The following is a 26,748-nucleotide window of genomic DNA, read 5'->3' on the forward strand; positions in this document are numbered from 1 at the left end:
TTGCTGCCATAACAAGTTATCACAAATTTAGAAGCTTAAACCAACACAAACTTGATTACTTTATATTCTTTTAAGGTAGGACTTACAAATCTAACAAATCTATCTCTGTGCTAATATCAAGATGTTCCTTTTGGAGTTTCTAGAAAAGAGTCCATTTATATTGCCTTTTTCACTTTGTAGAGATCAGGAGCATTTCTTGCCTTGTGACCCCTTCCTCCATCTTCAGAAGATCTTTGACTGTCAAAGCACTGTTTCTGTCCTCTGACTTCCATTTTACTACTTTTGTTATTTATTGATTTAAACTGGATGATCTCCTCCACCTATAGGCCTAAATTTAATGACATAGAGGAAATCCTTTATGCATGATCAAATAGAACAGGTTTCAGGGGCCGGTGTGATGGTGTAAGCAGTAAGGCGTCTGCCTTGCCTGCACTAGCCTAAGATGGACTGCAGTTCGATCCCCTGGCATCTCATATGGCCCCCCAAGCTAAGAGTGATTTCTGAGTACATAGCCAGGGAGTAACCCCTGTGTGTTACCGGGTGTGGCCTAAATAAATAAATAATAGAACTGGTTTCATGGATTAATACAGGATTATCTTTGGGGGATGGAAGAACATTTTCTCTGCACAAAGCAGTTAACCTCGAGTATAGTTAATATTTAAGATTCCATTGTGTTTGAAAATAATTAGTAGAAATGAAGTATCTAGGGGCTGGAGAGATGGCACGGAGATAGGGCATTTGCCTTGCCTGCAGAGGGATGGTGATTCAAATCCCGACATCCCATATCGTCCCCCAAGCCTGCCAGGAACAATTTCTGAGTGCAGAACCAGGAGGAACTCCTGAGCACAGCCAGGTGTGACCCAAAAACCAAAAAAAAAAAAAAAAGAAAGAAAGAAATGAAGTATCTAGTTGTTGATATGTAATCTAATAATCTAGTTTTTTTTTTTTTTTTTTGGTTTTTGGGCCACACCCGTTTGACGCTCAGGGGTTACTCCTGGCTATGTGCTCAGAAATCGCCCCTGGCTTGGGGGGACCATATGGGACGCCGGGGGATCGAACCGCGGTCCGTTCCTTGGTAGCGCTTACAAGGCAGACACCTTATCTCCAGCGCCACCTTCCCGGCCCTAATAATCTAGTTTTTATATGTAAGATATTTATTAAGATACTATACCACAGGGGCCAGAGTGATAGCACAGTGACAGGGCATTTGCCTTGCATGCGGCTGATCCAGTAACCCATGAGTGTCACTGGGTGTGCCCCCTCCCCCCAAAAAAATGATATACTATCTTAGGAATCAGAATGATAGTTCAGTGAATAGGCCATTTACTTTGCATGTAGCTTCCCCAGGTTCAATCTCCAGCATGCCATGTGGTCCCCGAAGCACTGCAGAAATAATTACAGAGCACAGAACCAGGAGTAACCTCCAGGCACCACTGGGTGTGACCCCTCCCCCCAAAAAATCAAAACCAAATACCATCCAAATATTAAACAATTTTATTTCTTTAATTGATAATAAGAAAGGTATGTTATGGATTCTCAGATTAGTACACTTCTAGCTATAATTCTGGTTTTATTTTTTACCTAATATGTATATTGGAGTGCTAATTCTAGTTAGTAGTTAATATTTCTAGTTAGTTTCCCTTTTGTTATTAGTGGTCCTTTGAAATTTGTTTACTGCTTTCATCTTTATTATTATTATTTTGGTTAATATTTTTGTTGTCTAGCTTTTGTTTATCTCTTCATTTCTGTGTGATAGTGTTACTATTTGATGTTTAACAAGCATTTTGTTCATTTATTTTGTTTTAGGAGGCTACACCCAACTGTGCTTAGGAATTACTACAGGCTCTTCACTCAGGGAGAGGGCAGCTTTGAGGGATCATATTGGGTGCTATGGATCATATGGGTGCTGGGTTGGCCACATGCAAGCCAAATGTGCTTACTACTCTGGTCCCTAATATGCATGATTGATCCAACAACATCTAAAGTAAATATCCCTATTGAACTTTTTTATTTTTTTTTTATTTTGTTTTTTTTGGCCACACCCAGAAGTGCTGAGGTTACTCATGACTCTGCACTTACAAATCCCTGCTGGTGATGCTCTAGGGACCATATAGGATGCCGGATATAGATCGTGGGTTGGCTGTATGTCAGGCAAACACCCTACCTACTGTTCTACTGCTCTGGCTACTCTCTTGAACTTCTTTTTTTTTTTTTTTTTTTTTTTTTTTTTTTTGGTTTTTGGGCCACACCCAGTGGTGCTCAGGGGTTACTCCTGGCTATCTGCTCAGAAATAGCTCCTGGCAGACACGGGGGACCATATGGGACGCCGGGATTCGAACCAACCACCTTTGATCCTGGATCGGCTGCTTGCAAGGCAAACGCCGCTGTGCTATCTCTCCGGGCCCTCTCTTGAACTTCTTTTTTTTTTTTTTTATTTAATTTCAAAACTATGGAGCACTTCACGAATTTGCGTGTCATCCTTGCACAGCGGCCATGCTAATCTTCTCTGTATCGTTCCAATTTTAGTAAATGTATATGTGCTGCTGAAGCCAGCACTCTCTTGAACTTTTTTTCTTTTCTCTTGAACTTCTTAAAAAAGAAAGTTTTATATATATATTACCACTCAGACTGCATCCTCTCCCTCTACCCCTTCCAAAGGAAGGGGAGAACAATCATCAAAAACCACAGTCGCAGAAGCAACACCTAGAGCCGGCTTCACGCTCAGGAGAGGATGCTCTGGCTCTTCCTCGTTGTTTCAGGTGCTCTACACGATCAGAGAAACTTCTCTAGTCACATACTATAGAAATAATCGCTGAAAGTATAGTCTTGGAAAGTAATATTTAAAGTTTGAAAATATTATTCTCTTTTGTACTTTCATTGCATTCTAGCATTTTAATTTACGTTTATAAATTGGGGCTGAAGAGACAGTACAGGTTTAAGTGTGTGTGCTTTGCACATGGCTGGCCCGGATTGCATTCTCAACACCCCATGTGGTCTCCTAAACCCTATCAGGTGTGATCCCTTGTGGCTTGCGTATAACCAAAAGTAAAAATAACAATAATGCATTTTTTAAAATACCCGTGTATCATTCAGAGTTCTACAGCACCAATGAGAGAAAGGTTTATCTTAAGGTATTGGAAGAGAGGCTGGAAAACTGGAGTCTCAGGGAAGAATTTGAGTTCAAGAATAGTCTGTTGCATAAAATAATCTTAGTCATTTGTGGGATAAAAGGAAAGCAAGAGGGTCCGGAAAGATAGCATGGAGGTAAAGCATTTGCCTTGCATGCAGAAGGACAGTGGTTTGAATTGAAGCCCAGCATCCCATATGGTCCCCCTAGCCCGCCAGGAGCGATTTCTGAGCATAGAGACAGGAGTAACCCCTGAGCACTGCCGGGTGTGACCCAAAAACAACAACAACAACAACAAAAGGAAAGCATGAGATAATATGGTAATAATACCCAGAGACAATAGAGACAAAGGTCAGGAGGTCCAGTAGAAGGTAGAAAACTCCCCATGAAAAGTGGTGATTGTAGCTAGAGTAGAGAAGGGTCGACTAGGACAATGATAGTTGGAACTAATCGGCTCTGGAAAAGAACTTGGCACCGAAAGGGGAGAAAGTAATGGGCAAGGCATCCCTCTAACAGTAGAGCAAAGCACAGTATCATAAAAGGATGGGGAGGGAGGAAGAAGGAGGGAGAGAGAAGGGGGAGAGAGAGCAGAGGAGAGAGGAGAGAAAAGAGAGAGAAGCAAATTGCCTGCCTAGAGCAAGGTGGGGTGGAGAGGTGAGGGGATGGAGGGAGGGAATTGCTGAAGGAATGATGCACTGGTGAAGGATGGTGTTCATTGTATGACTGAAATCCAACAATGAAAAATTTTGTTACCACAGTGATTAAATAAAGCAATAAAAATTAATAGTATGTTGGGACCGGGCAGTGGTGCTAGAGGTAAGGTGCCTGCCTTGCCTGAGCTAGCCTTGGACGGACCACGGTTCGGTCCCCCAAGCCAGGAGCAACTTCTGAGCATATAGCCAGAAGTAACCCCTGAGCGTTACAGGGTGTGGCCCAAAAACCAAATAATAATAATAATAATAATAATAATAATAATAATAATAATAATAATAATAGTATGTTGACTGAATTCCTTCTTGTTTGGGTGAAGTGTATATTGTTACAGTCTTCAACTAATCAGATTAGAACTACCTATTTTAGGAAAGGTGTTCAGCTTTGCTCAAATTACACAGTTCAGATATTAATCTCGTCTTCATAGAAATGTGTATGTTAATATTTGATCATATCTGAGATTGTGGTCCAGTGAGCAGATCCATTAACTCATAAAATTATATTCTTGATATTTTTTCAGTTTTGTTATTAAGACTCAATGCTAATTTAGCTTTACTAATATGTTTACCAATATATTATCATATATTTTGTACTTGTATTTTATTGTTTGCTAGGCTTAGGTTTTTTTTTTGTTTTTTTTTTTTTGTACAGCTTTCTTGAGAATCAATGGAAAGTGAATTTTCAGTTTTCACTTGTCTAAACATGTCATAGTTTGCTCCTCAAACTTGAATGTTGGTTTAGCTGGGTAGAGAATTCTTGATTTTCTCAGCTCTTTGGAGATATTTCTCTTCTCTAGTATTTGTTGTGTTTATTAGAAATTTACTTTCAATTTAATTGCCTGTTGTTACTAAGGTCCTTCTTTGTCTTGCATGTTCTGAAATTTTATTATAGGCATGGTATTTTTCATCCTGATGTTCCAACTTCTTGGAAGTATTTCTGTGAATACCACATATGGAAAATTGTTAGCCATTATCTCTTCAAATATTGAATCTTCCCCTTTTTCTATCATTTTCTGCTAGAATATCTGTTATTCATACATGCTTTTATTTGTCTCATTCCTTGGGATATTTTTTCTTCAGTGATTATTAAGTTTCTCCTTTGTCCTTAAAAGAATTCTTTAGCTCTCTTCTTACTTGGCCAGTATTTATCTTAGTGGCCTTCTTTTTTAAAAATTGTAGTCATTTCCCAAGCCCTTTCTGCCGCAAAGCACTTCTCAAACTCAACAAGACCAGGGTGTGTGATGAAAATGTGTCCTGGATTCCACCCCCCACAAGAATATCCCAAAAAGACAATGAGGAAGCCTGTATTTTCATTATAAGTTTAAGACCTCCAGAATACTTCCTCTTAACCTGTTTATATCCAAATGTAAGATAGTCTCCTGTATCACTTTGTTCCCTTATTTACTTTCCTTTTAAACTCATATTTTTCAAGCCTGATTATTATTTAATTTTTGAAACTCATTTTTATTTATTTTTCCATTTTATATATGTGAGTGTATATATAGATATATATAGATATATAGATATAGATATACTGTATACATATATATGTGTGTGTTTAGTCTTGTTTGTTTTTTTTTTTTTTCTCTCTTCCTTAATTCCACCTGTTTTGGTTCTTCTTGGTACAAAAACCTACAAGAAAAAGTCTTGCCTGGGATACAAGCTCAGGTCAGAACCAGGGCACAGAGAGGATGGTACCTGTCACTCTCACACCCGAATGCACCAACAATATAATATAGCACCATTTTTTTTTTTTGCAAAGGCATACTAAAAAAAGGGAAATTTTACATATAAAAACAAGCTCTTATCTACTAGGGATAAGAATTCACACATTTTACAATACAAGGGTACCTCCCACTTTGAACATATGTCATGTGGTCCCAACTTAAACTCCATGTGATTAGACAGTGACCGTCCAACCCAGAACCCTAAATCTCAGGCACAGAACTGACACGTTCTCCGCAACAGCTCCAGGTACCAAACTCTCTCTGGGACATTCTTAATTCTGCTGTGACACCAACACACACCAGTTTTGATATGACATCCTGACAATGAGGAAATGGCAACAACTTGATCTAAGAGCAGGTTGTCTTACCTCACCACCTAACGATAAGATGAAATCAGAAGACATGTCATCCTTTGATCTGTGCAAAAGCCAAGATCACTAACTACAAAAGACTGACTGTGACAACCATGACTGGGCAGAACTTACCCTGGGACCAGTAAAAAAGACCCTCATCTAGGCTTTGACCTATGATCTGTACAACAACCAAGATCTCTAATTCCAGAGACAACTGGAATTGTGACAACTGCAATTGAGCAGAATTTCTGGAAACAAAATTAAAGACTCTATCCTAGGTTTTGTCCTAGGACTGGGGCAAAAACCAAGACCACCAACTACAGAACTGATTAAAACAACAGTAATGGAACAGAACTTCTAGAACTGTAAAGAAAGACTTTATCCTAGGCTCCATCCTATGACCTGTGCAAATACCAATATCTCTAGTTACAGAGGCCTGATCTTATCGTCCATGACTGAGTGGATCATTTCCAGAAACCACAAAAGGACCTAGGGGAGAGTAAAAGAACAGGTACGGAGCCTGGAGTTATGCCCATGACAGTATTCTTCAATGGCAGAGAAACTCTGAATCTCTTAGGCCAAGGGAATTCCTTTTTGAATCTCCCCAATATTTACTGTGCCTATGCAAAAAAAAAAGCAAATTAATTTTTAGTTGTTATTGTTGTTTTTTGATTTGTTTTGTTTTTGTTTTGTTTTACCTTTTTGTGCTATTTGGGGGGGGACAGGGATTATTGTTTGGTTGTTGTCTTTATTGCTGTGGTACTTTTCGGGTTTTTAGTTTGATTTCTTTTTTTTTTTTTTTTTTGGTATTGTTGTTATGTTTTTCTTCCTTTTTTCTTTTCTTCTCTTAAATATATTTATAGCCTCTAGAAGGACTCCTCCCGTTTTTTGCTTGTTTGATTTTTGCCCCCACCCCCTTTTTTCTTCTTTCCTTCAAATAGAACCACATAACTTGAACCATCTAGTTCCGCCTCACAAACTGAGGGGGAAATAATGGAGGGTACCTAGACCAAACAGTCATCTGAACATTGAATATAAATAAAAAATGATCAGACTTAGGTACCAAATTCAAAGCCAATAGCAACAGGATCGATACTCGATCTACAGTAGCTAGACACAGAGGGGACCACTTATACTAGCATCCCAAAGGAGGCAAAGGAGGAGGGTATGGGTTGTATGCTGGGAACAGGGGTATAGGTAGGACAACATTGTTAGTGGGAATGCCCCTGATTCAATGTCACTATATACCTAAAATTTTACTTTGAATGATTTTGACCACTTTTGTCAAAATAAAAATTATTATAAAAAATAAAAGGTAAAAAAATTTGCAGTATTTAAAATAATTTTAGTGGTTTTCCGATATGTTTACAGGTTTTTAAACTATATTTATAAATTAAAAGTCTCCCCTTATCACAACTGTTCACATTGTAATTTTTTAATTATGACTGTATCATGGAAGTCTTTGTAATCTGCAAATACTTACATTCAGATTTTACATTATTTTAACATTTATGATGCTTACATCATGCAATGATGTAAAGTTGAGTACCTCACATACATGCTATGCTCCTCTAGAGTGTTTTGGTTCTTTTTTTTTTTTTTTTTTTTTTTTTTTTTTTTGGTTTCTTGGGTCACATCCGGCGATGCTCAGGGGTTACTCCTGGCTGTCTGCTCAGAAATAGCTCCTGGGAGGCACTGGGGACCATATGGGACACCGGGATTCGAACCAACCACCTTTGGTCCTGGATCGGCTGCTTGCAAGGCAAATGCTGCTGTGCTATCTCTGGGCCGGAGTGTTTTGGTTCTTATTGGTGATTCCCCCACCCTTAAGCAAAGTCTCAAATTCCTGATTGACTTCTTTGTTTCCCTTAAAGTTTATGAATGGGATTTTTCTGGAGTTCTTTTCCTAAATAATACTGCTTTTTGATTACAGACATGATACTCTGATATTGATATGATTTAGCATGTGTAAGTGGGTTTTTTTGTTTGTTTTGCTTTATTTTTATTTTTATTTTGTGCCAATCTTAATGGTTCTCAGAGTTTTACTACTGGATCTGTGCTCAGCAATTCCACCTGATGAGGCTCAACAGAATGAATTTCTGTTTTCATTTGTCTGAAAATGTCTTTATTTTGCTTCTCAATCTTGAATGATGTTTGAAATGAACCAGGGCTGGGCTCTTGCAAGGCAAATACCCTACCCTCTGTATTATCACTGTCCCCTGTAATATATTTTTTAAAGTATTTTATCTGTCAGTTCTATAAATTTATACCAAAAGAAAGCCCTTATATAGTATATCAGTTTGCCTTGTTAAAAGAATTGTCTATTTGTTAATATTAATGAAACTTTATTCAATATTAATGCCTTTAATTTTAATAATGTTTATTAATTATATTTATCATTTTAAAGTGATCTTTTGAGATATTAACTTTTTCCTTCATCATTGGCTAAAACACTAAAAATATGATTGTACAGAATAAGTATTCAGGAAATATTTTCTAAATGAAAATAAGATGAATATATTCTAAGAGATTTAAATTAGATTGTTTTACTTAGGATTTGTATTAGAGTTAAATTCAGGGAGGGAAAGAGGAAGGAAGCAATGAAGGGGGAAGGGAAAGAGAGAGATAGGGAGAAAAGAGTGAGACGGGAAGAAAGAAAATAAGTAAGTCTTTAGGGGGACAACTTTAAAAACATACAAAATATATTTATATCCTCGTTTTTTTTAATTATATATAATATTTTTAGAATTGTGTGGTTTCATCTGGGAGGAAGTATTTTATTTCATGGTTTAAAAAATTTTAACTCTTAGATGTATGAAGGGCTAAGAAAATTATTTGTTTCAGTCTGATAGACAGCATATCTGGGCTAGCACTATTTTGCTGCAGCTGAAATTCAAACATGAGGAAATTGCAGAAATTTACAATTCAATGTGTGTTTCATCAGGGAGAAATCCACAGATTGTTTTGACACTCAGTTAGAAATTCAGCATGAAGATGGACGTCTCATGAAATTTGCAGCTGCTGATTGAATTTATATTTCCATAAAGGCCATCAACAGTAGCAGCCTGCAGGGAAGAGGGGGAGGAGAAATGACAAAAATCGTGAGGCTAGCATTTTTCCTCAGCCTTATAGTGGCAAATTACTGGTAATAAGGGTTTACACTGACCAGGATTAAAGAAAAATATAGACAGCCAGAAGGGAAGGACTTCTCAGTTTAATTGATTTTAACTAAATATGTCTACATTTGATATCTAAATATGTGTTCAGTCATATGTGGAAAAGCACCATGCATCTAAAAAACAGTTTAAACAGGAAAATTTAAGGTAGCTCCTGAAGTTATAGGATGTATTATTGTATAGGGCTTTTTTTTTTTATAAACACCTCTGAAGGTAGATGAGTTTTATAGGAAAATAATACAATCTTATTTTTCTATGACATTGAAAATCATTTCCTGGTGTTGTAAGTAAATTACAGTTCACTTTTTGAGAAAACTACTCATTTATTTTAAATAACAAGAAATATTTATATATATAGTTATCAGTCAAGTAAAACTCAGAGAAAACAAGTTGCCCTTTCAAGAAAATTATTTCTTATTTTAAATGTGTGTGTGTTTATGAAAAATTAACAAAGCACTTTCTTTGGTTTTAGAATGGTCTTTTAGAGATTTTAAGAGATTTAAAAATAATCATGGATCATAGGTGAGCTAGCTAGGGGACTTAAGAATGTGTTCATTGTTCCTGTAGCATTCTTTGTCTTTGTGGACATGTGTGCTTTCATTGGGATGTCCTCAAAAGGCTTTACTTGAAATAATTATCCAACTATTTGTAAAAATAGTTTCTATACTGAGAAAAATATTTTAGTATCTTAACTGAAAATACATATTTTATTTAAATTTGTATAGCCTAAACACAAGTGAGCATATTACCTAAATGATTATACACATATAATCATTGGTCTTTATTTCTTAATATATTAGGTTATATAATGAGGTACAAAGTTTAGATAGTATTCCCTTAGTTTTGTTGTATGTAATTATATTTGAGAGCATCTAATATAGCCCCACTGTAAACTGTTATAATTTGAGAAGTGCAGTATATGTTGATGACAGTTACTTACGTTTAAAATACAAACTTGAAACTCTGAAGCTTTTTCCAGTTTTAGAGTTTGCATTGGGTGTTAAATAAGCATCTTCAGATTAAATGGCAAGTGTGTATTTATTCTGATGTAGCTTCTGAATGCTTGTTATGATAAACATCATTTGCAATGTCCTATTTCTATGTGTTAATATCAGAATCTTTCATATATATATGTATGTATATGTATATATATATATATATATATATATATTGCATTCATTAGTTTGAAAACCAAAGTGAACTGTTTTGAGAGAAATGTTGCATTTAGGCTTTTTCTTCAAGACATATATATTTTCTCATTAAGTCTAAACAGTCTCCCCTTTCTGTCCCTCTCTATATAACCCTTTTGACAATTTACTATTTTCAAGATTCCAGGTATATGAGTGTTAGCATTTACTGTTTATTAAAACTGTGCTTTTCTTTATCTTAAGTTGCTGTCAAATCTGTTGCCCAATAAATAGAATCAATCTATTTTTTTATATTTTTTCTGCTCATGTGTATTCTTAGTTTTTATATATTAGATATAATTTATTTTCCTTTATCCAACAAATATTAATTGACTGAGACCTATGTGTGAGACAATTTTAAGAGTGGGGACACAATGTTAAACAATACCGATAGAGGGGCCAAAGAGATAGTATGGAGGTAAGGCATTTGTCTTGCATACAGAAGGATGGTAATTAGAATACCAGCATCCCATATGGTCCCCCAAGTCTGCCAGGTGCGATTTCTGAGCTTAGAGCCAGGAGTAACCCCCTGAGCACTGCCGGGTGAGATCCAAAAACAGACAAACAAACAAACAAAAATACCGATAGCAAAAAAGACCTGCTCTTCTTGACTGTGTAATCCCTTGAAGGCATATCTTGTTTGCTGGTCAGTTCCTTTTCTTTTTTGTTTTGTTTTGTTTTGTTTTGTTTTGGGGCCACACCCGGTGATGCTTGGGGTTACTCCTGGCTCTGTGCTCCAGAATTACTCCTGGCATAATAGGGGAACCATTTGAGATCGAACCCAGGTCGGCTCTGTTCAAGGTAAATGCCCTACCTACTGTGCTATTGATCCCGGCCCTGTCTCTCTGCTCCTTTTGCTCACCTATTTCCAGTCTATTTCTGGTGCAGCTTGTGTTATCTCTTGAACATGTATTTCTCCCTCTCCCTCCCCTCACAGCTTTGTAAAAAAGCTTCAGTAAATATTTTCTTGCTACACACACACACACACACACACACACACACACACACACACACACACACACACACCTCTCTTTCCACTTTTAGTGGGAGAGATAAACAATATTTAAATGAGTATTTGATATAATTTCATGTGGAAATATTAAAAACTGCAAGCAAGGTAGGAGACTAGTTTATGACAGGATGTGAAAGAGATGACTAGATAGAAAGTTCTATAAATATATCATTTGCAAAAACCTCAGGAAATTCTATATATTTTCAATTTCCTTATATAGAATATGTACTATGTGATATATTACTCTATAATATACTCTATAAAATGTATAGTTCAATGACATTCTACCTATATTCTATTTATTTTAGATATATGAATATTTTTCTATTTGATTTTGCTGTATGGTGTTTATTTTCCATTTAATCCCAATCAAGTCACACTCAATAGTCTAGAATTTGTTGCCACAGTGCCTATAGCTTTTCCCTATTTTGTTTGTACAGTTTGTACACCTGTATGCAGATATATACAAGTAAGATTTTTTTGGAAGTAGTATTTACTTTTTACAAGAAGGGAATCATTTTATTTACTTTTTATTTAGTTTCTTTTTCACCACTAAATCACAATTATCATTTAGGTTTGAAGGTAGAGACTGTTAAAATAGTTATATTGCATATACAGGTATTTTAAATATGGATATAAAATTTTATTTAAAATTTTATTAAGATAGTGACTATGTTCTGAGTTGCTTGCCTTTAAACTTTTTTTTTTTTGTTTTGTTTTGGGGCCACACCCGGCTGCCCTCAGGGGTTACTCCTGGCTCTGTACTCAGAAATCACTCCTGCAGGCATGAGGGAGGGACCATATGGGATCCCAGAGTTCGAACCACCATTGGTCCTGGGTCAGCCACTTGAAAGGCAAACGCCCTACTGCTGTGCTATCTCTCCAGCCCTAAATTTTTTTTTTAATATTTGGGGAGCACATCTGGTTGTGTAGGTCTTACTCCTAATTCCATGCTCATAGATCACTCCTACTGCTGTTTGGAGTACTGAGGGTTGAACCTGGGCCAGGCATGTGAAAGGCAAGTGCCCTACACTCTACACTATTTCTCCAGCCCTCATTTTTTATTACTGTTATGAAAATGCTCCAGTAAATATCCTGGACAAATACCCTTTCTCATGCTTTTACATCTCTTAATATAAATTCCCAAAAATGAGGTTGCTATGGCAGAAGATATTTACAGATTTTAGTAATACATATTACATAAGAGTAATTTTCAAACAGGTCTTAATAATCCATATTTTTCATGAGGAATGTAGGTATCTCATTTTCTCCAACTTTACAACTAGTGCTGGCTTGTTGGCTTTGTATTATATTTTATGTATTACCTCTGTCTAGTCTCTCTCTGATAGGTGTAGTTTGCATTCACTTTAGAACAATGGAACATTGCTGTGATTTTGTGGATCAGTGCACAGATTGTATCTTAGCAATCTTACCATACATGATTTTGAAAAAAAAATTGGGGGTTTCTATACCTGTGCCCCTATCTGGGGTGCAAAGTATTGAACCTAGGTCAATCACATGCAAACCACCATACTGTCTTTTCTCCAGCCCCCCTTTTTTGTGTGTGTGTGTGTGTGTGGTTTTTGGGTCACACCCGGCAGTGCTCAGGGGTTACTCCTGGCTCCATGCTCAGAAATTGCTCCTGGCAGGCACAGGGGACCATATGGGACGCTGGGATTCGAACCGATGACCTCTTGCATGAAAGGCAAACGCTTTACCTCCATGCTATCTCTCCAGCCCCTTTAATACATGTTTAAGTATTTGTCTTGACCTACTCTGATCTACACACACATATAAACATAGCATGTAAATACTTGCTCTCCAAACTGAATGTACAGGACTTTTTTTATTGCTAAGTAATGTGTTCTTTGTGCTTATTAATTTTTTGCATCAATGCAGCAAATCAAGTTTTTATTACATTTAAAAAATGTTACCTAAAAGGTCAAGCATACTCTTTAAAAAAAAATGCATGGATTTCTTTTGTAATTCATGTAAGCGTTTTTTAGCATTGTACATTACAAGGATCAGGACACAATTCTTAAATTTGTCATATTATGGACTCATAGTATGTATTTATTTCCTGGCACTGAAATCACATACATATTCCAGGCCTATTTTCATGAGAATTTTTGAAGCACCATTGTTGACACTTTCCTGGATAACTGTCTTCGTATAGTTTGTGATGTGAACCAGTGAACAGGTCAGGCAAGGTGCAAAGCTGTTTGTCATTTGCCAAGCTGTTTGTTATAATAATAGATAAAGTGTGTTCCCATTTTAAGACTTTAAGTGTAAACAAAATGATTTAATCGGATTTTCCATTTTAGAATGTCCCCTTGTTATCACCTAGCCCGGTTTAGTTTTCACAGAGTCAATCATTCTACAAGTTTATACTTATCATGTACCTAATTTCTGCCTTTATTCTTCATGGATACTGGGATATATGGTTACTTAGCACAAGTCTGAGTAACCAAAGAAGTAGTCTGCATTAGCGACTGGACCCCAGAGGAAAGAGAAAATTGATCCTAATTAAACCCTGGTTGACAGATTTCATGCCTTCAAGTGGCTGGTGTCTATGATTATTCAGCCTTCACCACTGTGAAGAGTTTAGACTAAGGTAGAGTGGAAATGACAATGTAGGGAACCTCATCAACTTTTCATAATCATCATCTTTAGTTGTATGGTACCAAGAAGCTAATTCTATTTTGCTTTCTGTTCCCAGTTTTTCATGTGTTCTATTTTGTTTAAATGCTTTGTTTGTTTGTTTTTATTTTTAGGCTACACCCAGAGGCACTCAGGGGTTACTCCTGGCTCTATGCTCAGAAATCACTCTTGGCAGGCTCAGGGACCAAAAAGGGATGCCAGGGATCGAACCTGGGCCTGTCCTACATCAGCTGTGTGCAAGGCAAATGCCCTACCACTGTGCTATCACTCCAGCCCTTAAATGCTTTTTTGAGGTAACTTTCTTACAGGTTATAAGCCATATAAATCTATGTTTTAGAGGGTACAGTTTCTGACCTCTTTAAGTATATTTTTTAATCAAAAATACTAATTCTTCCACTGCCCATTGGACCCCCATTTAGGGCCTTACTGATAGTACAGCAAGTAGGATGTTGGTCTTGCATGTGATGATCTGGAATCTATCTGCAGCATCCCAGATGGTCCCCTAACATCTCCAGAAGTAATTCCTGACTGCAGAGCCAGGAGTAAACCCTTAGCATCACTGGGTATGCTCTCTGAGCTCCCCTCTATAAATAACCATGGGATCTTTTTTGTCCTTCTAAGTCCTCTCTTCTCTCCCTTCAATAACCTCATATGTGTTCTGGGGAAAAGGTTGCTCTTTTCCCTTTTTGCTTTGTATTTTTATTTTTATTCCACAAATGAATGATATTACCTAACATTTGTCTTCCTCTCTCTTCATTTTTTTTTCCATTTTGTATGGCCCATCCAGTTCACTCATATTGTCACAAAAGACAAAGGTAATTTTTTCTTCCTTTTTCTCTGACTGCAGGCGAGGAGGACATACTTGCTGTGTTCAGAGGCCTTTTCTGGCTCTGTGCACAGCACTCTCTCCTGGTGGTGTGTGACAAGTCATGCCGATTTTTTCTAATTTGGAGTTTCTGTACAGAAATCTGATGGTTTTATGGAGTTTCTTTACATGTGGCCTTCTGATACTCTTTTCTACTTTTAGATTCTCTTTAACTTTACCATTTGCTGTTTTAATTGTCATATTTCCTAGTGTGACTCAGATTGGCCTCATTTTGGGGGGAACTTTTTTTTAATATCTTTATTTAAACACCTTGGCTACAAATATGATTGTACTTGGGTTTCAGTCAAGTAAAGAACACCCCCCTTCACCAGTGCAGCATTCCCATCACCGATGTCCTGAATCTCCCTCCTCCCTACCACATCCCCGCCTGTACTTTAGATGGGCTTTCTACTTCCATCATTCATTCACTTTGTTATGATAGTTCTCGATATAGTTATTTCTCTGACTGCACTCATCACTCTGTGGTGACCTTCATGTCATGAGCTGGACCTTCCAGCCCTCCTCTCTTTTGTCTCTGAGAAATATTGCAAAAATGTCTTTTATTTTTCTTAAAACCCATAGATGAGTGGGACTATTCTGTGTCTATCTCTCTCCTTCTGGCTTATTTCACTCAGCATAATAGATTCCATGTGCATCTATGTATAGGAAAATTTCATGACTTCATCTCTCCTGATGACTGCACAATATTCCATTGTATATATGTACCACAGTTTCTTTAGCCATTCATCTGTTGAAAGGTATCTTAGTTGTTTCCAGAGTCTTGCTATTGTAAATAGCACTGCAATGAATATAGGTGTGAGGAAGGGATTTTTGTATTGTATTTTTGTGCTGCATATCTTAATTGTGGACCTTCCCAGGTGCCAGCTGCAAGGCCTTCATGTGCCACTGCTGGCACACGTGCCATTGGTTCGCCATCGCGGTAGGGTATATCCCTAGGAGTGGTATAGCTGGATCATAAGGGAGCTCAATTTCCAGGTTTTGGAGCAATCTCCATATCGCTTTCCATAATGGTTGAGCTAGACAACATTCTTGGGGGGAACTTTTTGATCCTCCTGGATCTGGGTGTCTTGTTTCCTTCCTCACTTTAGGGGATTTCTAAACAATTTTTTATTTAAATAATGTATTTCTTTCTTCTGGGACCCTGCAAATATTCTCTCTTAATGTTCTTTCATGTTCTGTCCTGTTATTTTCAACTTCTAAAATGCCCTTTTCTTTATTCTGAACTTTGGGAATGGATCCCACTACCCTTTCTTTCAGTTTATCATTTGTTTGCATTTTCATATTTTTTTTATTCTGCTGTTGAGACTGTTATGTTTTTCAGTTTTGATATTGTATTGTTTTACTCTATGGTTGATGTTTGGATTTTTCCTTTACTGCCTGTTTTTGTTGACGCAACCTTCCACTGATATCATTTCAGTGACCATAGGTAATAACTGTTGCTTTGCTGTAAATTCTTCTTCAATTTGTTTATAGAACTCCACCGGATTATAAATCCTTCCCAGGAATTTGTGTTGGTCCATTAGTGTGAATTCCTCTGTCCTCTCATTATGGCTGGTGTGCCACTAAAACCTGGGATGGAGCCAGGGTTTTCTGGTAATGAGTGATTGGCAGGGACTGTGACTCTGAGGTTGAGTAGCCCTGGCGACAACCAGTTATTTACAGATCTAAGTGCCTGCCAACAGCTGCAGAGCTGTGGTCACAAGTGCTTGGCATTCGCTGTGGCACATTCAAGTGGGGCTGGTCAGCAGCTGGGGATTTACCAACACAAGTGCCTGACAATGACCGCAGCATCAAAGTTGAAACGGCTTGGGTATCTGTGTGGGAGGAGGGGCGCAGTTACACAGATTTCGGCAGCATATTTGGTATTAACATTATATGTGCAGCTTGAGACCATGCTCTCAGGTTAATGGCAGGCACTTAAGGTTCCATGGTCATGCATTCCTGTGTAGTACCTGAAAAATTTATGCCAGGACAGGTCTGGAAGGAGATTAGAGCCACAGGACCAGCCAGTGACTGAGCACAACTCCAGGAGTGGCAGGAAGCTGATTGGCTGTGGTGTAGGGCATGGTGAGGTCCCTTTACTAGTGGGGATCCACACAGTTTATTTTGGGAGGTCCAGGGGTTGCTCACTATAGGGATGTAGTTTTTTGTAAGCAGTCAGGTGAAGTTGGTAGGGACCATGTTTGTTTATCCTCCAAACTTGAGCCCTCCTGATAACTGTCTCTTGGGCCATAGTACTAGGTTACCAGGGGTGGATGGAGTTCTTGTCCTCTGGATTGAACAATAAGGAAAATGAGCTCCACTAAGACAGGGGTGACGAACAGGTTCGACACAAAGAGCCAAAATTTTAAACTGTGAGAGTCAGAGAGCCACACCACGCAGTGACCTGCCAAAACAAACACTCACACAAAAGCATCTAATTTTAACAATAATATATTAAACACATAAGAAGCAAAGAGCTGCATTCATTTTGGCCGGGAGCCGCATGTGGCTCGAGAGCCGCTTGTTCGCCACCCCTGCACGAAGACATCTGCCAGCACTGCTATCAACAAAGTTGCTACAATTCACCAAAATGATATGTATTCACATCTATACCCCCACTTAAAAACAGGTTTCAGATGTGTAAAGTAGAAGAACTGAGATTTCTTCCTTTATGGGTTGGTCACTTTTCATACTAGTATTAGTGCTTTCAATCCCAGGACAAGTAACCCAGTTTACAAACTTGTAGGAACTAGATCTCAATCTCTACTTTTCCTTAAACTTTTCTGAACTCACTGCACCGAGTCTCTCAAAGTATGGCTTCTCGGGGAAGATTTTCTTCATTTTGCTGACTTACAGGATTGGGATTCTGGGTGTTGGGTAGAACCTACAATACCAGATACTGCAGCATAAATCATGTTAAAATTTGATTGCAGCTTATTTTCCTGCAATGTGGTCTCTTTTGCAATGAGGAACACCCCACTGCCCCCTATTTTCCTGGAGGCATGTTATTTATTGTTGTGGAACCTCTGTTCACACATGTCCACATCAGTTTCTATATTGTTTGAATCAGATTTTGGTGTATTTTAGCTATTATGTGATCACAGGAACATGTCAGAACAGATTTTCTCTATTCTGCTATCTTGATCCTGGCCCTCTCTCTATCTTAAAAATAAATCAGGTGGGGGCACACCTAGCTGTTATCAGGGATTCCTCCCTGCTCTGTGCTCATTCACCTGCCCTGGAAAGACCCAAGGAATTATATGACATGTCAAGAATCAGACCCAGATCAGCTGTGTACAAGGCAAGTGCCCTACCCACTATATTATATCTTTGACCCTCATCATCATTTTACTTTAGTTACAAAATATATGATGTTCCTCTACTGTTTGATAAAGATTCATGGAGTGGTTTAGAAACAGATTTTGAGTAAAATTCAGTTCTTTAATTAGCAGTAGACTTCAGTTCTTAGATCCTTTGTTGAATCTCTAGCCTTTTAGTGTAGACCAACTTTTCCTCCATATTTCAGCTCTTTTACTTTTTTTGTTTGTTTGTTTTTTAGACCACACCCAGTGATGTTTAGGATTTACTACTGATTGTGCCTTTAGGAATTATGCCTGATGGTGCTCAGGGGAATCTATAAGATGCTGGGGTCGAACCCAGGTCAGCCATGTACAAGACAAATGCCCTACCTGCTGTACTGTCTCTCAGAACCTTCTTTCATTTTTATATTTAAATCATTAATTACATTTTCACTAATTTTTTTGCGTGTGGTTTTTGGGTTATACCCAATAATGCTCAGGGGTTACTCCTGGCAAGCATGGGGGACCATGTGGGATGCTGGATTCGAACCATTGTTTGTCCTGAATTGGCAAACGCCCTACTGCTGTGCTATCTCTCTGGCCCCTTCACTAATTTTTTAAAGTTTATTTTTGAATTACAAGTCTTCCACAGGTATATTTAAAGTACATAGTGACAGTGAATTAGGGTAATTCCCACCACCAGTGTTTACCTCCCTTTGCCACTGTTCCCAGCATGCATTCCATACCTCCACCCCTAGCCTCCTGGACTGCTAGTGGAACAGGTCTCTTGTGTATAGCTTGTTGTAGTTTGGATTTCTTGATTCTATTGTCATTGACTTTGGGTTGGGTATTTAGGTTTGGTTGTTTTTTAATTCCATTCAATGCTCATGAGACTGCTTTGCCCCGATACCATCCACTTTGTTTTTTTCCAATTTGTTCCTACAAATTCTTCCTAGGTATAGAAATATGATGCGGAAGAAGATTATTCATTTTCTGTGGTTCTGTTAAAAAACAAAACAACAAAAAAAGAAAGAAAATGGGTGGGAGTCTCTGCCTAGAAGCTATAAACATAAATTTAAAAGAAAGAAAAAGATAACAAAGGGGGGCTGGTGGTATTTCCACTATTTTGTTTTTGTCACCCAGTGACATTCAGGGGGTACTCCTGGCTCTGTGCTAAGAAATCGCTCCTGGCAGGTTCGGGGGACCATATAAGATGCCAGGAATCAAACTATCACCTGTCCTGGGTTGGCTGCATGCAAGATAGCACACCCTACTGCTGTGCTATCTCTCTGTCCTCCCACTAATTTTTTTAAAATTTTTTATCTATTCTGTTTCTTAGCATTTAAAAAAATGTGAAATGTTGCAACCTATTTTATTAAGTCTTATAAATGTAATCTCATAAGAGATGTAATTTTTTTAACAATTGCTTTCTTCTGGTTTCTCATTCTTCCTCTCTTTATTCAATGTCTTTTTGGGAGCTGGAAAGAGAGTATAGCAGGTAGTATTGCATATCATCAACCTCAGGCATTTCATATGATCTATATCCCAAGCCCCACCACAAGTGATATGTGAGTGCAGAGCCAGGAGTAAGCTTTGAGCATTTCTGGGTATGGTCACAAATCAAACAAATAAATAAATTTCCCCTTTATTCTTTAATGTATGAATATTAGAAGACTGGTTCTAATTTCCTAGCTCACTGTTGAAGTTTTTTGTATTGAAAGGACAAATAATTTTGTCTGAAAGCAAAAACGGGTTAAGGTGCTTGCCTTGCAAGCTAGCAAACCTCAGTTTGATCTCCAGCACTGCCTGATCTTCTGAACTTCACCTCCTTCCTCAGCACAGAGCCACAGTAGCCCCCAACCATACCTGGTGCAGTAAGTCCTCCTTCCTGTACACAGGGAAAAGCACTTACTACTTAAACTAGAACATTAACATTTTCCCTGACTATACTGCTATCAAACACCCACTTATTTAGCTATCATCACTTTTCATCTTAGATTTGCTATTTCTCTATTTTTTTAGCTTCTTTCCCTGATTGTTCTACCATATCATTATCTTTTCTGGTTAGTTCCACTGGCTTCCCATTTGAACTTAAAATGTTTTACAGTCATTCTTATACAACCTGTTGTGCTTATTACTACTTCAAACTCATGTAAGAAATCTGGGTATGGTGACACTTTTTTCTCTCACCAAATAATCATGTCTTTATATATAACTTTTGAAAAATTGGGTTTATATAGTGTTTTGAACCTTAGTTATATGAAGATATGGATATGACTTTTGCTGTATTATCTTGCTGTTATAAAATTGAGTTGATCAAATGAACATTACACTAAAGGCATCATTTCAATTATGGATTTTGTTACATATCATTGAAAATGTTCATATTATTGAATAGTCTTGATTTTTTTATAGTATAGGTTTAATTGGTTTTTGTTTGTTGCTTAGATTTTAGAAGACCTTTGGTTGTACTCAGCATTTTCTTTTGGTTCTGTGCTCAGAGATCACTTCTAGCAGAGCTTGGGAGAAAATAAACACTGCTGGACTTGATCCCAGTTTGGTTGTATGAGAGCACCTTAACCCTCTGTACTTAAATAAAAAATCTCGTTATTTAATTAAAGAAGCATAGTTTACAACATTATTGATAGTTGAGTTTTAAGCATATAATATTTCAACATTAATCCTACCACAGTGCCAATTCCCATTGTCAGTGCTCCACTTCTACTCTCTGCCTGCCCACCTTGGCAGACACATTACATTTCAGTGATCTTAGCTTAGATCTCATGTTTCAGAGTTGTTGAGGCTGTGCTTTGTATGTATAGTGGTACCACTCCCTCACATCTCCAATATAACCAAAGCCTAGATCCCCATTGTTACCTTATTACTTCCCTTTCTCATCTTTTTCCACCTGGATTTCTTTCCTTCTCTGTTCTCTTCCCAAGCTCTGCTTAACCCCTGTATTATCTATTTAGTTCCTAGGTTTCATTTTTAACATAGAATTGTTAGTTTTTTTTAAATTGAATGATCCGTGATATTTGTAAATAGAGTAACAGTGCGTGTGTATGTGTGTGTGTGTGTGTGTGTGTATATATATATATATATATATATATATATATATATGTTTGAATATATTATATATATATATTGAAATTTTTTTTGTTTTTTTTGGGCCACACCCATTTGATGCTCAGGGGTTACTCCTGGCTAAGCGCTCAGAAATCGCCCCTGGCTTGGGGGGACCATATGTGACGCCAGGGAATCGAACCACGTTCCTTCCTTGGCTAGCGCTTGCAAGGCAGGCACCTTACCTCTAGCGCCACCTCTCTGGCCCCAAGTATTGAAAATTTTATATACTTTTTTTAGTATTTATACAGGAAAAAGAAAGCCTAAGTGTTTATTTAAGGAAAACAGACAGTTACACAATTGCTGGCAGCTTCTCTATGTTAATGAAACTAATAAAAGAAGATGGAAAGTTTGCTAAAGTAGGATTTGAGAAAGACAAATACACAGAAAAAAAGTATAGCTAAAAGAATTGTCTTAGAAAAGATAGTGGATCCGATATGTATTGTCAAAAAAATTCAATAAAATATTATGTTCAAACTATTTCAAGGAACACAAAGCCAAGTAAATTTACTCAAATCATTAAAACATAGGAAAATATTTTTAGTCATTGTATATTCTAGAGTTTAACTTCTTTGGTTTGCTTTTGGGCCACAGATAGTGCTCAGGGCTTACTCCTGGTTCTATGCTTAGGAGTCTTTCTTGGCAGTATTTAGGGACTATATGCAGCACCGGGATTAGACTGGGGTCTGTTGCATGCAAGGCAAATGCTGAACCCAATGTGCTATTTCTAGATATTCTGCTCTAGGCTTCTAGATTGTAGATTCTGTGTGTCACAGCTCTATGAAGAGTTATGTAAATATTTAAGAAATTTGTTTTAAAATAATTTTTCATGACCTATTATTTGTATAATTAAATGGTTTGTTTGCTTATTTTTTATATTTATTGGATTTGCAGAAAATGTCTTGGGTGACTAGTTTGTTAGTGGAAAAAGTTTAAGAAGCTTTGATTTTTTTAAGAGCATATAATTAGTCTTACAGTATTTTGAAATAGCAAACTATTTTAAGAAATGTGTAATAACTAAATAGCAATTAAATCATATTAGATTAAATGAAAATCTAGGGAATATTTCAACTATGTACTATTAAATAATAAATTACAAAGATCAGTGGTACAGCATAAACATTTATTAATCAGGGAACTAATATTTATTTTCACTTGAAAAACCAATATTCATAGAGGGAGAAGAGAGCTTAAAGGCCCATTTGGAATGATTTCAGGTACTAGGCTTGGAAAAGGTATGTATCCATATTCCACTGGCCTTAACCCAATCAGTTCTCTCATCCCCATTTAGCAATAGAACAGACCAGAAAACGTGGTTAAGCTCATGCATATTTGGTAAGCACTAAATATCTCAGTCACAGATATTGATTCAGTTTGATGATTTTTATTACAAATATTATACATAAGTCTTTTCTGGGTTCAGGGGTAGATGCGAGACTAAGAATTGTTTCTTCTCTCCAGTGTCTTAGAAGCAGAATTCATTGTAGACTAGACTTTCAGTTTTAAATTCTCCAAAATTCATTGCCTATGTATTATGAGTCTAATAAGTATTTTTAAAAACAGACAATTTGTATCTACCATCTGTACCCAGTTAGGATTAAGGAAAGAAACAGATGGCACATTCAAATTAGGTAAAAAGAGAAGTTGTAAAGGTGTGAGCAGGATCTGGGAAGGAAACCACAGGGTATAGGAAACTACAAAAGCAATAGTGGAAGGCTAACCATAAGCTGTCTACCATTTTCATTTTCAGGCTTGAAAGGGGAAGAAAAGTTATGTGTAAGTAGTTGTGGTTTGGAGTAGGGGAAAGGTCCAGCCTGTTTGATCTTAAACTACACAAACCAACAAAATTAAACTCTTTAACCTGATTCAGCACCTCTTGTCTTCTGTTGGTATTCCCTTTTATCTGAGTCCCAGTGGGAGCCAGAGGGCTAGAAAACCTGTTGCTGTAATCCATATACAGGTTAGTTTTTTGGGGCAGAGTGCAGCAAAGTGAAGGAACCAGATCTGGAGGGGCAAAGAGAATATAATCTTAAGATTTTTCTTTTAATTTTTTTTTATAAATATTTGTGAAGACCTATCTATTGTAAAGCTCTGAATCCAGTGGACATATACATAAAGTATGACTTCAAAGACCTTGATCTCTAATAAGAGAGGAGAAACCACAAACAAAAACTGAACTCAAAGACAAATCTCCACAAGACTTGTGTTCACACAGTGACTGAATGCCACATGGAGCATTAGAGGAAGTGGAAGTGTTGTTTTTCAGAAAAGGACAAGTTTACCATGCTCCTGTATTGTTAGGGCAGGCAATCAAAAGGAACCAGAACTTGAACTTTGCTTTTCTGAACATTTGACAAAGTTTTTATAGAAAAGAAGAAGACAAAAGCATACATATATTTAACTTGCTCAGAATGCAATCTAGTTTAAGGGGGAAATGTATACAGTATTTATTATTAGAATTAAATTTAGAAATAGTATCCATAATTAAATAAATTTGGGGACTGTGTACTTATACATAGTCATATAATTTGTTTTTAGCATACTGGAAACTGAAACATCTTGCTTTTTCTATTAACCCTCACTAAAAAAAAAGTTTTTGTTTTGTTTTGGTTTGGTTTTTTTTTTTTTTTTTTTTGGTTTTACAGGCCACACCCGTTTGATGCTCAGGGGTTATTCCTGGCTAAGCACTCAGAAATTGCCTCTGGCTCGGGGGGGACCATATGGGACGCTGGGGGATCGAACCACAGTCGCGATCTTTTCTTGGCTAGCGCTTGCAAGGCAGACACCTTACCTCTAGCGCCACTTTGTCAGCCCCGAAAAAAAGATTTTTAAGAAACAGAAATTTGTTAATGTCTATGATATATACTTATGATATATGATATATATCTATTATACATAATATATATTATATATAAGATATTTATAGTGGAATACTGCTTAACTATAAAGAAAAAGAAAAGATCTACTCAGCAATTCATCTTTTATGTGGATTAAATAGAAAGCATATACTGAGTGAAGTCAGAGGGAGAGGAGCAACTACAGAATGGTGTTTCTCATATGTGAAATTTAAAGAAATATAATTGAGGTATAACAGTTGGTCAGTGTACTAGACCCTGAGAGTTGATCTTCAGAACTGAGTTCTAGGGGACGAAAGAGGAAGCAGAAGGAGACCTCAAGACATTGGTCAAGAGACTTTGACACTGGTAGTGAGTATGCTATAGATATGCTTAGAACTCTATTATTAACAGTATTATAAATCACAGTGGCTAAATAAGAAATGAGGGAGAAAAGTCACGAAAATATAAAGCTCTTATGTCAAATGTATTTTATTCTTATGAACAGCAGTAATTTTGATACATAGGAAACAAACTTACAGGTTACAAAAATATATGCAGTTTTAGGTTTTATCATTTAATATACAATAGATTATTATCAACATGCTGTGTTAAAATGTTAAGATCTTAAAAAACTGCTATTCTCTATAACCAAGTTTCAGAATGATCCTTGAGTACAGAGCCAGGATTTAAGTCCTGAACACAGCCAGCTATAGCCAGCCATAGTCCAAACACCAAAATAAGGGGTTTTTTGTTTGTTTGTTTTTTTTGTTGTTGTTGTTGTTGTTGTTTTGGTTTTTGGGTCACATCTGGCAGCGCTCAGGGGTTACTCCTGACTATGCTCAGAAATCACTCCTGGCAGGCTCAGGCGACTATATGGAATGCTGGGATTCAAACCACCATCCTTCTGCCTGCAAGGCAAACGTCTTACTTTCATTCTATCTCTCCAGCCCCAAAATAAAGCTTAAAAAAAAAAACATACAATAGATATTAACTAGATGTACCTGATAATTTTGTAATATATACAAATGTCACTGTACACATGAAAATATGTTATATAGAAATTATTCCTCAATTTAAAAAACAATGTGAATAAAAAATGAAAATGTATCAAAATGACAACATACTGAGCACACAAAGAGCAATATAATATCTGTTCTGAAAATGATTTTAAAGATAAATAATCATGATGCATTACTACTTTGTTTAAAACTGATGGTGATTCAGAGACACTCCAAGAAGTGCTCTGACCAACCCAAGTTAATAAACAAGATGATTGGGATTATATATTCAGAGACAGATCAAACTCTATAATTGTTACTCATACCTATGACTTAGAAATTTTATTATTATCATCCTTCCCTCTAAAGAAAAGAATTTTGGTAAGGAACCAATTTAGAGTAATAGCCAAAGTATAGCGGAGGCCTCATTAATGTGATAATATAAGAAATTTCTACCTTTTTGGCTTTTTTTTTTTTATCACCTTTTGAAGTCAAATCCTATTAGCAATCCATTTCTTTTCCAATGTTTCTTTAAGGCTATAACCTAAAATTTTATAGGAAAAACACAAATAGACAAATAGAACGTTAACCTCAAACAATTTTATTTGTTAAGTTATTCAACGTAACCATGCATATAAAGTGATTTTTCAAAAAGAAAAAATAGCAATACTACATCATTTTCAGCCTCATAGTGCTTAATTGATGCTCTTTGCAGCTGTAACTTTTTTCTTTTCATTTCATATGCTTGCTGTCATTTGCTTGTTTCTCTTCTGTGAACAAACGACTTTCTTTTTCAAACCTTATATTGTGTTTTTATTTATAGAATACAAAGTACAATGTGATTCTTATTATTTGCTAATTCCTGTTTACATGCCAGATCCCTATTCTAATGTATTTTGGGGATAAATTTACTGAAAATATTCAGTGCTTATATTTTCAGTTTTGAATTTATTCATATTGTGACAGTAATTGGTGGAAAACTGTTTCTCACAGCTGACAGGCCAAAAAAAAAAATAACGAAAAAAAAATAACTTGAGGACAAAGCTACCACATGCCATAGAGCTGAATACCCATTAGATATTTATTTAAGAGTGGCATTTGTACTTGCATTATTTAAACTATTGTGAAAAAAGATATGGGAAGAGATCATATTTGCAGCAAGCATATTAAAGAATTTATCTTCAAAAATTCTATTTTTGAATAAGTATGCTTTCTACCAGACATTTTATTAATCACACAAAACAGGTAATAGTTCTCAAAGAATTAGGAACCATTCATGAATACAGTAAGATTAATTCTTTGGTGCGGGGCTTCAGGTTGACCCAGGGCTTCCATTTACCAAGCCATTCTTGGAATTCTCAGTCAACTGAGCCTACAAGTCAGTATGATTGCCTGAGTGGGGTGGGATTGGTTCACTGATGACTTTGTAATACCTGGGTCACCTAGATGTAACAGGGGATACCTTTATTGGTGATACTTGGGGCTATGAGATGAATGAGATGAAACTGGGGTTGGGAATATGAAGGCGTGTATCCTAACCTCTGTGCTATCTTCCCAATCCCTGGATTTTTAAAAATGTTTGAACTGAAATATACATATATAGATAAAGAGCTACATATCTCCTAAAATCAGCACACATTAAAAATTGGCAGTGAATGATTTATAATTTT

At 36.8% G+C, this 26,748-nt stretch overlaps 1 protein-coding gene, 1 long non-coding RNA gene, 1 other non-coding gene and 1 pseudogene across 6 annotated transcripts in view; 1 reads left to right on the forward strand and 3 right to left on the reverse strand.

Annotated features, from left to right (window-relative positions):
* The window catches only part of LOC126001558 (uncharacterized), a 998,123-nt gene that overhangs the window by 135,426 nt on the left and 835,949 nt on the right, over positions 1-26,748 (reverse strand). The gene's annotated exons all lie outside the window — the stretch shown is intronic.
* NDUFAF2 (NADH:ubiquinone oxidoreductase complex assembly factor 2) overlaps positions 1-26,748 on the forward strand; it is a 179,912-nt gene that overhangs the window by 55,325 nt on the left and 97,839 nt on the right. The gene's annotated exons all lie outside the window — the stretch shown is intronic.
* On the reverse strand, positions 2,444-2,541 carry LOC126002185 (uncharacterized; annotated as a pseudogene).
* LOC126002963 (small nucleolar RNA U3) lies at positions 2,619-2,828 on the reverse strand. The gene has a single exon (XR_007493533.1). It is a non-coding gene; the product is annotated as a small nucleolar RNA U3 (small nucleolar RNA).

The sequence above is a fragment of the Suncus etruscus genome, chromosome 2 (genome assembly GCF_024139225.1).
Source record: "Suncus etruscus isolate mSunEtr1 chromosome 2, mSunEtr1.pri.cur, whole genome shotgun sequence".
NCBI lineage: Eukaryota > Metazoa > Chordata > Mammalia > Eulipotyphla > Soricidae > Suncus > Suncus etruscus.